The sequence below is a fragment of the Columba livia genome, chromosome 3 (genome assembly GCF_036013475.1).
Source record: "Columba livia isolate bColLiv1 breed racing homer chromosome 3, bColLiv1.pat.W.v2, whole genome shotgun sequence".
In the NCBI taxonomy this organism is placed as follows: domain Eukaryota; kingdom Metazoa; phylum Chordata; class Aves; order Columbiformes; family Columbidae; genus Columba; species Columba livia.
Window position 1 is genome coordinate 15633414 of NC_088604.1, and position 12508 is coordinate 15645921.

A 12508-nucleotide genomic window follows, 5' to 3' on the forward strand; every position below is an offset into this window, starting at 1 on the left:
GTGGGGAGAGAGGTCTGTGCCTGGGAGAAGTATTGATTCCCCCGACATTGGTTCAACAACTTGGGATAATGTTTGCTGTAAAACATGTAAAAATTGCCAGCGCCTTGTTAATTCAGCCTAATGCTGAATGTTGGGCATTAGGGTGGAATTCTGTGACGTGATGATGGAGCATTTTGAACTGTAAAGTAAGGAAGTGTACTTTACAAAATAACCATCTTACAAATGTTAAGGAAGTCTGTGTTCAAAAGCAGAACATAGTTTATTGAACTGAGACAGGGATTTTTCACTTTGCACAAATCTCCAGTGATTCTGTTTTTTTCCCTCTTTTGTGCAGGTTTTCTAGCTGTAGAATTCATTTTTAAACTTCAAGCTATGTGAAATGAAGGAGCTGTAATATGATAGTTATACTATAATTATTTCCTTAAATACTTTTTTTTTTTTAATAATGCACCTTCAGTGGAACAAATAGACTTTTGAAGATTAAACCACTTTGTTGTTACTACTTGGATGCTTAGAGTATCCATTTGCCATACTGGAAAACAACGTGCTGCATAAGCCCAGTACACTACTCACCTGAAAAGTTTAGACTGAGACTTGAGGAAAAGTTCTTGAGTGATGCTGAACGTACAAGCTCGCTTTCAAACTACATGTGATAGGATTTTACTTGGAATTTGTATAATGCTTTTTTTCTGAAAGTTTATTAAGATTAAAGTATTTTTGTTGAGTCCTTATCTCTCCGTTTTCAGCATGTTTCTATGTGTAAGCACTTCCCTCGGCTATTTGAGGACTCTGCCTGTAATAAATTAAAAAGCTCTAATAACGTTTTTGTCTTTGGCTGAGCATGTAAATGCATTAATCAGCAACAGCCAGGATCTGTAATTATAAAATGGCCTGGGTTTGCTGACTCTGTATCTGGAACAAACGCTGTGAGTTGCCAGTTCAGCCCTTATTTGGTGTGGGAAATTACTCGTCGGAGATTTCAGATGTGAATTGCAGTTTTTAAATAACGTGATTTGTAGAGAAGAGAGAAGATTGCTTTAAATTACTATATTTTGGAAAGCACTTAAAAGACAGCAAATTCCTTCACTTTGAATAATCTTTTTGTTGTGTGTGAAGAGCCTCATTTATAAGCATAATTAAATTACACTGATTTCAGAAGTCGCTGTAGCTGTTGCCGATCTCGGTGCTGAGGCGAGGCTGCTCGCGGGGCAGCCGGCTGCGGCCGGGGCGCTGGAGCTGCGACGGCGCTGGCACCGCGCTGGGGCTGCAGGAGCTGCTCCAGTCCGATCCAGAGCAGGAACCTGCTGGTTTGGGTTCTGCTGCCAGTCTGCCAGCGGGAAGTTGTGAGGTGTGTTGAGGCTAAAAGTCACATGAGTTATACTTGGCTGTGTAGGGTTTATGTAAGCCCACAGGAGGCTTCTTACTGAAGGATTGGGATACTCGTTTGTAAACAGCCGTGGTTTATGTTTGGAAGGAAATCCTACCTGATGCTCGGAGAGCAGGAGAAGCCTGGTTGTCAGGACATAATCCATGAATGAGCTTGTGTTTGCACTCAGCCATGGAGGGTAAGGACAGGGCTACAGGAGATGATCCTAGAGGCCATATCAGCAAATTTAAAAGATACAATCTCAGGACATTGTTAGCCTTTACTTGACTTTTATTAGGCCTCTAATATTTTTCTGCATCCTTCTTCAATCACTATACTGGGCACTTCAGATGAAAACTTCAAGAATCTAAAAGTCTGCAAAGAGCTATTTGAGTTCCTGGAACAGTTTTGCTTTCAGTCATTCGTAGATTCTAAAGCAAACCCTGCACAGAATTGCTTTTAGATAACACAATGCTTTTTTTCAGACAGACAAGCAATTTTGGTGTTGTAGCTGTCATTTTCTAAGGATATTTTTTTTCCCATCTATAACCATTAAAATGTCACAAGCAGGTTATGGCAGTGGTTGTTGCTTCTCTAACATGCAGCCAAAACGCATGTCATGGAAAATGGAATAAAAACTTAAAACGTTTTTCTTGCAAACTGGGAAGGTGTTAGATGTAAAGCTTCAGCAAGCTCAGAAAGGGGAAGCCTGTTCTTACACATATTTTAACTACCAGGCACACAAATTCTTAAGAGCTTTGCTGGCTCCTAAGCCTAGGGTAACATTTGTGTGTACAAACTGTGACCTTAACATTAAAAGAGTTCATTTCCAAATGTGAAAAGAAAAGTTATCTGTCAGAAGAAAAGTTCAAAGTCCAGTAAAAACATTTCAGGATTTATTTGGATAATAAAGTTTTAAAGGGGCTTGCAAAGGAGAGATGGGCCTGGACTTTTAAGCACAACTTAAGTAGCAAATACCTGCAAACTTGAAGAGTAAAACAAGGTCAAGAGGCCTCAAGTTTATTATACCAGTCATTAACAGTAAAGCTTGAATCGAGATACAGACTTCTCTGAGGAGAGATTTAGAGTGACCAAGATATTTGTGAGACAGCTGAGATTCCAACAGTAGAATTCTGCATCTGGAAACATCAGTAAAGGAGGAATTTCCCTCCATCATTTGCAGCACTAGCTGTCTCTTCATTTTCTTCACAAGCAGGCAAAAAGTTCTTGAACATGGGTACCTGTATGAAATATATCCTACTAAATGTTGCAAATGATAAAATTTTAGCACAGTGTCTGCAACGAGGGAAGGCATTAAGTGATTTTGAAAAGGACACACAGTCAGTAGCTCTTATGCTGTCAGTGTTAAGATCCCCCTTTTGGCAAATTGTGATGAGACTGTGTTCTGGCGTTCTCATCTGCTAGGTTGTACTCTGCCTGTGCTTTTGTTCAGAAACATCCAGAAAATAAATTGTATGTAGAATGAATGAATGAAAAAACAAACGAATGAATGAACAAATGAATGAGCTCTCATTTTCCCCTGCTGAGACTCATGAACATTCAGATTGTTTCTTCCTGACCATGCAGCAGCTATGAAAGCATTATACCCTGAGTAACACCAGACACCCTGCTGTTAGCTGGGCACTCAAGGATCAAACCAAGCGTCCCAGAATTGAGTTGTGATCTCTTCATGATCCCTAAAACACATACAAAACCAGGACAACATCCACACGCTGCCCCCATTCCTTGTACTGAACCTGGCTGCACACAATTCATAGTCCTGAGCAGAGAACTGTGATTTACTTGATAATGCTACTCCCCACAAATCATCACAGAACCTTTTTACCAAGCAGTGTTCTTGTCACCAAGGCCATTGATTCTTTAGTGTTGTCTAAGAAATAGTTTCTTGTGGCAAAAATCCTCCTGGTGTTAGAGACGGATTCAACCTCAGCTGCCCAGCAATGTGTGCAAGGCCTTCAAACTGGTGAGAGGCTCTTGGAGATGATGATTTCTGACCTTATTCAGCTGCAGGTAAAATAAACACCTGTGAAATGATACAAAACGAACCCATGCTGGGAGAATATTCATGAGGGAAATACAGAGATTTGCCTCAAGAACTGCAGGACCAATTCTTTCTGTGATTAGAAGTTTGAAAGTAAAAGGAAAATACTGTGAAAACATTAGTGTTGCTTCTCTTTAGAGATCAAATGAGCCTTAATTGCAGATTTTTTCTTGGAGAATGGAATAAAGGGATAAATACAAATGTCTGTCTTTGAATTGCCGAAATCAACACATAGGTTGGCAGGCTCAGTGCACAGGTCAGTGGTTTTGATTTGTCTGGAAAGTATCACAAATGCTGACAGCCCTGGGCCACCAAATATCACAAAAGGAAATATAGATAACTGTATATTTATTGACTAATTACATGTTTCTTCCAGTGTGAAAGACTCCAGACTGTATTAAAAATTTACTGCAGATTGAAGCTCTGGAATCTTACTTATTTTTTAAAAAGGATTTAAATTTGTGACATTAAATGATCACTTCATATATTCTTAAAAACAAGTATCTTCCACATGAAAATATCTTTTATTCCCAATCTGTAAAATACTGTTCCTTTATACATGGAAAAGATACAGACTGTAACAGCCTGGACAGAAGGGGTTGGAAGGCTGTGCAGATATTGTCTGTATGCTATGTATTTGTCTCTGAGGATCTGTTGCCTAGAAATGAAAACAAGACAACAATAATTGTTTACATAGATGTTGCCTGAAAACTTGTGGGGCATTTCATTTGTGCTCCCTCTGCTGGCTTTATGCCAATCGACTGGTTTTTAAATTGACAAGTGGGAGCTATTTTTGTGAGATAGGGATGGAAGTCTGCAAAACAGTGTTTATGATTTGGAGAGAAAATGATACAGCTCTAGAGGGAAAAATATCCCCCCAGTGCCACTTTAAAAGTTTCACCACTTTTGAAATCAAAACTTGGTCAGGATGATACACGTTCAATTAATTGTTTCCGATCAGTTTAACAAAACTGAGGTTCAACTAGAAATAGTGATTAAGCCTTGTGCTTTATTGGCAGCAAATGGTGGCTTTGAAATGGGCACGAGTAAGCTGAATAAATTACTTTGAGCTGAATTGTTACATTTTCTGTATAGTTAATACTTAGTTTAAAAGTAATAGTGGATCCACAACGGTAATGCTGGTAGTATGGATGAATTACTGAGATACAGAACTACGATGACCAGAAGGCTGAGATTTGGGGTTTGTGTTTCCGTATAGAGAGAATCTCAGCGTGGGCTGTCCTCTAAGGACAGGTTTCCTCACATATAACCCCACACACCTTTCAACACCACACTGTGCTGCCATCGGGCAGCCGGCTGCCTCCGGACAAATCCCCCTGTGCTGTGCTCATTTGCAAAAAAGGGGTGACTGCCTTGATCCCTTTTGCAAACTCCTACCAGATCTGCTCTGCAGCGACTCCTAAGAGCGCACCAGCTTCCCCAGGACCTCCCCGGGATGCTTGTCCCAGGAACCCTGACAACAGCAAGGACAGTCCTCAGGCTTTCGTTGTGCTTTGTGAAGCAACCCCAGCCAGTGCCCCAGGACAGCATCCACTGGAAAGCTCTTCACCACCTTGCCAGACGCTGCCCCGGGGGTTATTGATGCTCTCAGTCTTTACTGCATGGCCTTTAAGAAATTAAATGGCAAAATAAATACAATGTTCCAAACACATAATCAAAATTAGCATCTTGTTGAAAATTTTGGTTGAAAAGTCAAAATGTACAAGTGTACAAATAAATGTTCCTCATGTTTATTTTACAGACAGTGGGTTTGTGGGTTTTTTTTTCCTTTGGTATCCTATCAGTATTGTATTACAAGACAGGAAAATCTGAAACTTCTCATGAATTTTCAGTATAACTTGCATTTTTTCAACAGTGACAAAATTGTTCCCTGACATTTAAAAAAGCTTAGAGATATTATTAACCCTTTCCTCACCCCTTTTTCATCTCCCTGGACATCTTTTTCCAGTGGCCAGAGAGGAACTGAAATGGGTTTGTCCTTGCAGCATCACAACTTGCGTGCAATAAACATCCTAAACAGCCTGAATTGGTGCAGAGTTTCAAGGGCGACTTTGGTGAAAGGGTAAAAAGGGAGAAATTACCCACCATTTCTCATCTGGTTATGTCAGACAGGTCCCAAACCCCCATGCTGACCAAAATGCACGGTGTGCACACAGGGTCTGGGGACAGCCAGAGCTGCTCAATGGCTTCCTAGGGCTGCGGAGCCACTCAAGGGATGGGGACACCCGTCCGTCTGCTGCGTCTGAACCGCCAAAGCACCACCGCACAATTCTGGCCAGCTGCAAATTACACTCAGCATCACACACTAACTGAAAACACTGCAAAGAATACATCAGAGAGCCACTTACCGTTGCCTAGGGAAAGTGTTGGGAAACTACTGATCTGGGAAGATGAGACACAAAGCTGGTGTGCTACAAGGTCCATGTGAGCTGACTGGAAATCTTCTGGTTGAACACATTTCCACCGTAAAATTCCAATTTGACGGAGAGCAAAGGGCTTTCCCCCCAGACCGCTGGCTGCTGCTTTCCTTCCAGCACATCAGACACAATCCACCCAAGGCTTTTTGACAGCCCAAGTTCAAGGGCTTCCAGGTCTTGGCAGAGCAGGGGTCTGTGCTGTGGCAGTACCAGCCGACTGGCTCTGCCGGCTGTGCAGCTGCCTGCCCGCCTGCATTACCTGTCATGGGGAAAATCATGGACATCTGCTTGGAAAATTCTGAAAAATCCAAATTTTGTTCTTTTCTGAAGTGAAATTTCTCTTCATGCTGCCACTCTGCAGGGACCGTCACACCCAGCACTTGTTTCAGAAACAAAATTCTGGTTTACTTTTTAACATTTCCTGCACTTTTATCAACCTCAGCTACATGTTTGTTCCCTATGATTTTGCTTGCACCTTGTGGCATAGCAGAATTTATTTAAACTATCAACAACTTAGCAGTATGCTCAGTTGCAAAGTTTGTAAATGAGTTGCCTAGAAAAGTATGGAAATGTAATAGAGTCCACTGTTCTACAGAGACCAGCAGGCGGGACTGACTGAGTGAAAAGGGCTGCAAAGAGAGGAAAAATTGTTAAGCTGAAAAAATAAGCATTAGTGGTGAGTGCTATAAAGTGCCTTGTGCACCCTGGAATCATTAATGCATCATTAATGAGTCCTAATTTATGCTGCTGTGTGGGTGGGAGGGTCAAACTCTTAAAAAAAAAAAAAAAAAAAGATAAAAATATGTTTTAATTTCGGTGGAAAAGAAGCAGCATACATTTTTAAAGTGGTAACAGAGTTGGATGATTTATTTATTTATTTTAATAGTTAATCCCCCGGAAAATGTGGCTTCAGTCATGTCTAAACTATTTGCTTCAAATTTGCTGAATAGATTTGGCTGGGGGAAAAAAAAAGGAGGGGATAAACTCTGTTGGAGGAAAATCCCCTGTTACCCAATGATCACAGCGGTTACTTAAGTAGCAGAGACCCCTTAGAAGAGGCTGTTTTGAGGCAGAATATGCTCAGTCCTTCCTGTAACCGGTTTGATTTTGTCCATACGGAGAGGGATGGGGACTCACTCCCCAAGGGAACGCACTGGTTCCCAGGGCGGGAAGCCATGATTCTCATGCTCCTCCTCGCTGACCCAAGGAACTCGGTGCCTTTGTGCAGGACAACAGCTTCAACACGAGGAAGAATTTCCCCTTTCTCCCACTTGGGAGTCCCTAGTCCTTTGACAGCTTCCTAAGAAGCAGAATTCTGCTTCAAATCCTCTAGGACAAAAGTATAACAGGATTTCCTTATCCTAAGTATCTCATGTGATGAGATTTAAAAACGGAGACCACCGCTCTTCTTTCAAGCATCCAGAGGAAACATTCTATGTTGGATCAAACAAAACATTTAATGGTCCACACAAAGAAACATCTTCAATTTTTTTTCTTTCAGCAAGGAAAAACAGCCAGTTTGGTCACATCCAAACTGTGGTGTTCGATATTATATTCACTGTGGGTTTTGAACAAAAATGCAACCTTCATGGAGTCTTTTAACTGGTTGTGAAATAGTTTGGTTTCACTTTCATACAGGCCACACTACCCTTAGTATAAATTATTATCTCTGCAGCCACAGAAACAACTGAAAACTACATTGAGGGGTCCCGAGTTGAGTCCCTGCGATGCCAGTCACCACCCTGCACAACCCCTTCAATGTGCACTGATCACCCTGCAGGGAGTTATTTTCTTGCTGCCTTTATTCAGATGAAGGTTGTACCAAACCCCTATCATTTATAGTTAGAAACTTTCTTATTTCCCGTCTGTTTGTGGCCAGCTTACATGCATACATTCCTCTGCCAGCACTGTTCAGTAATGTCCTGAGTTCTTGGTGTGCTTGATGTTGACTTTGGTGTATCTACAGACACCGCCATGTCCTCAGTCACCCCCCTGCTGGACTTAGCAAACTGAGTTATTCAGGTCACCTCATGTAAAACAGGCTGCCTTGTTCCTTTACCTGTGCCCAACTCCCAGTTTCATTTCCTCTCCTTCAACACAGATGAACAGAACTACTTATGTTCCAGCAGTGGTTTTACTTGATCTTGCCCTTACTCTATCTTACTTGAGTATCTTTGTTAGATTTTACAGTACCATTTACCCTTCTTAATTCCACATTTCCGTCAACTAATGGAAGCCTGAAGTGTTTCTCCTCAGCTGTTTCCAGATGATAAGTTCCCATGTTATATCAGCATTTCTTCCTAGCGCCCAAGGGCACATCCCTCTATAGTCTGTACCATTTAATTATATCCCATTTCTACCATTCCCATCACTGAGATGATCCAAATCTTCCAAGCAACATCCCAACTCACAGCCCTCTGTTGATGTTGTCTTCTGGCTCTGTGCAAACATCATCAGCACACTCCTTGATTTCATGCTGGTAAACAAAAAGGTTGTAATTTAAAAATGTTAAAGAAGACAGACCAAACTTGATCCTTATAATTTCTACCAATCCAAATCTTCAAGGATTCAACTAATATCCTCCTATTTCACCCCATAAGGTACTATTGTCCTACCTATAGTCAGTTATTTGTAGTTTAGGAATAGTACGTTACCCTCCAAAATGTTTTATAGGTGGATCTCCTACAAAGAATGTATATTAAAAGTTCCCTTAATAATTCCCATTAACTCCATCCATTACCGTATAAAATTATTAACTGAAGACAAGGTAAATGAGACCAGCTACACTTTTTTTGGCCATTATTTCACAGCTGTGATTAGTCTGGTATGATATACATTTAGACTGTTTCCTATTTTCTTCCATATCTTTGTTATTTGCTAGAAATGTGCTTTTAAACATTGTATGCTACTCACAGAAGAAATTTTGTAACTGTCACATTTGTCTCCTTTTAAGATACAGATCTATACTTACTATTTTCAATCATATGGCATCATCCTGGCATCCTGTTATTGAAATTGAGATGTAGTTTTAGTAATTCCAGAATTCTAATGCTTATCTGAGAACAAATATACTAAAATCTTCAAAGCTTTTCTTCCAGTGTGGTTGTAACTATCACTTCTATGACCATTTTAATTTTCATACCTTAATTTTGCTTACGCACACAGTGGTTTGTTTTCACATCATCACCCATCACAAAAACCTAGATGAAGTATTCATTTGGACTGAGACCAATCTGAGATAATTTCTCCACCAGCCTCCCCACAGAGTCATCCATTTACCATTTGAGAGTCTAGTTTAGTGGTAACAGTTGTTAAACAAGACTGTCCTCGTTGGACAAAATGAGGAGAAATAGAAAAATCGTATTTTTTCCCAAACATGAAAAAAATAGGGTTCATGGATATTCTTTTTCATTCTTTCTTTCTTCCCCTCCCTCTCTGTGTTGAGTGTTTACTTTGCTGCTTGACTCTGATGTTTCAATACAAAATGATGGAATTTCTCCAAGAGCATAAACCCTTATCTGCAAAGCTATGTCTTCACTAGTGCACTCACAATTGTTCTTATGCCTATTTTACAGCCCCTGCAAGTTCCCCAAGAGCAGGCCCAGCAACCACAGTTGTTTATTCCCCAGTATCAGCCAGATTGGCTTGTTTTCCCCAGAATTAACAGTAGCTAAGTCTTGATGAAAAGCAGATCATAGGAATGACAGTGCTAGTCATAATGTGGGTATTCAGAGATGCACACAGAACTACAGCAATGATCATCTTTATTTAGCCCATTCTATGCAAGTCATCTCCTACTGGCATTTCCCCCTAATTGCAGGGAGTGTTCAGTGCCTGGGGTTTTACTGTCACTTTCCAAGCCAGTTCCTGCATACTTATGGCTAAAGGCCAGATCAAAAGAAGGATTTCTTAGGTGCCTACAGCGGTTCTTACACCAATATCCAAGACTGCAATCCAAAAATACTCTCTTCAATAGCCACCTAACTAACTGTGAAGGTTGCTAAGTTTTCTGTCCACCTCTCTGCCCCAAACATGCCGAGTACTCTCACCGGTCGGCTAGAGAGCCTGTTCTTCTGGGCCTCGTTATCTTCTTATTAATGCATTTTTACTGCATGAAGACTGCTTCATCAGAATGCATCCTTAAAGAGGCAAAACACACACAAACCTGCAAGATAGTGTCTAGGAACTTTATCTGAAGGTGGAACATGCAGAATGAAATTGCCACAGGATGGAGAAAAGAAAATACGCATGTGGCTTCTCACTCTGCTAAAGAATTCTGGATCAGATCAGGATGGACATGCTGGTTCAGATGCACATATGATCTGGGAAAATATAGAATTTCAGGCACAATTCTTACAACAAGTTCTGTTCAGTACACAGTTAGTCACTCCTTTCTAGAATGCTCGATTCTCCCCAGATCTTCTATAAGGACCCTATTTGCCCAATTCTGGACTTTGGGTTCCATTTTGGGAAGCAGATGTTTAAATGTTTGATCTTAAATCCAGAATAAACTGTCAGAAATGCTTGCGTTCACATAAGTAGGTGTTCGCTGGAAGAGATAAGTATTACAAGCATGCAAGTGATAGGACTGAATTAATCCTTAGTCTCCTTGTCAAAATTAAAAAGAGGCAGAAACAGCTTTGAGAAGCTATAGCCAGCACTTCCGAGGGACCAGCAGCTTTGTACCCTGCACGCTTCCAATTCTGCAAACTTCACAGTGTGTCACATAAAAGAAGTGCTGGAGCAGAAATAAGAGAAGCAGAAACTCTCTTCTGCTCCAAGGTACTGTAAGGTATGTACAGCCTACTGACAGGGAGGATTTCATAAATCAGAGCAGCCCCTCAAATGGCTGCAGCTTACACCTATGAGCCACAGAACACTAAACTTCGCCTAAATGCAGAAAAGAAAGCAGCAAAGGAAAACTTGAGGTCACTCTGTCCTTAGTCTCCAAGTTATGCTTACTGCAAGTTTCCTCCTGGGACTTACAGCAGAGAATCTGGCACATCAACATCACGTAAGCATCTCAATTAACCCAGATTCACAGTTTCACTTCTGTCTTCCCAACGCATCCAAAAAACTATGAAACTACCTTATTAACAAGAGCAACGTTAGTTAGCTGGGAGAATTATGTAACCAATTAAAAGAGCGACAGGCAGAGCCCAAGTCCTGCATTATCAGGCACACCCAGGCTTTGTGCAGCCGGTTTTGTTTCACGCCTCCTTTTCTTGATCCTCTGGTATTTGTGTTTAAGATACTGAATTCAACACAGCACAGACAGCACAAACTAATATTTCTGTATTTATCAGCTGTAGAGCAGGATGTGCTGTTTGAAAAAGTGCGAAGCAATGATACCTGGCACACCTATCAGAGACAAAGATATATTCCTTCCCAAGTAGAAACAGTAGATGTAGGCCTTTACCTATAAAGTTTACCATAGAAAGAGATTTTCTTTAACATTCGCTTGATTGTTTTGGTTTGCATTCAATTATACAGATGGCTGAGTGGTTTTGTAATTTTATAGCTGGCCTGTGCTAGTGATTGATGTGGTGGTGTCATTCTGACTGAGGGCTGGTTTGGAAATACATGAGGTTTGAAAAGCTGCTTGCATTTAAAGCCTCTAGTTGCAATGCAACAGATGCTGTATCATGAATTAAATGAAGAATGTTAAAAAATGTTTTTTGTGGACTTTACGTAACTATAATATTTGCACTGGAATCAGAAAATCAACAATAATGATGATTGTGGCTGACCTTGTGACTCCTTTAAAAACATGTGCTTTTATACGTCCCAGATACAAAAGTCAGGTACCTTTCTTCCCAACTGTTTCCATTAACCTAAAATGAAGAAAAATGGGTTTATTTTAAATCCAGAAAAATAATTTATTAACCCTTAGACTCATTAACCACTCACATGCGAGAAAGGAAAATTAAACGAAAAAAAAACAAAACCCCAATACACGTGTATTCCTTTCCATCCCTATTTCATGTTTATGAATCTAAAAATAAAGAAAACCTCATGCTAGTGAAGTAAATGCAAATCTTTTTTCTGAAGGTAGAGTGACAATCTTTAGCTACAGCCTCCTAAGTCTCAAGACCTCATTACCTAAAAACCACCTCTTGTCCTATTTGCATCACAACAGTGATTGACTGTGACGTTCAAGCCATCAGTGTAGTGTCCTGGATGCCCCGTTGGGGAGGGACAACAGTTATGCCCCTGTGCCCATAGCAGTTTGACATGGCTTAATTTTGGTAGCTTTTAAAGACTGTATTTGCTTGGACTATTAGTGTTTTTGTCCATCTTATTTTGTTGTCACAATTTGGTTCTCATTCAGGGTGAGAGTCAATTCATGTCTCTAAGCAGACACAGTCCATGAGGTCACTGGTAACCCACTTTTAACTTTTCCGTCCATCTGTTTTCCCACATGCAAAGCACAAAAATGGACTAGATCCATATGATGAGATGCTAAATCTAAATTTTAGGGACCCTATCAATTAGTAGAATCAACTCTTCATATCAGTAGTACTCTTATCCTCTCTATACAGTGCCTGCAGAGAGTTGGAGACTAAGAGGCAAAAGCCTTAACTAGCCAGCAGCAAGTGCTAAAAACATAGCAAGCCCTTTTTCCTAAACCAGATGCACAGA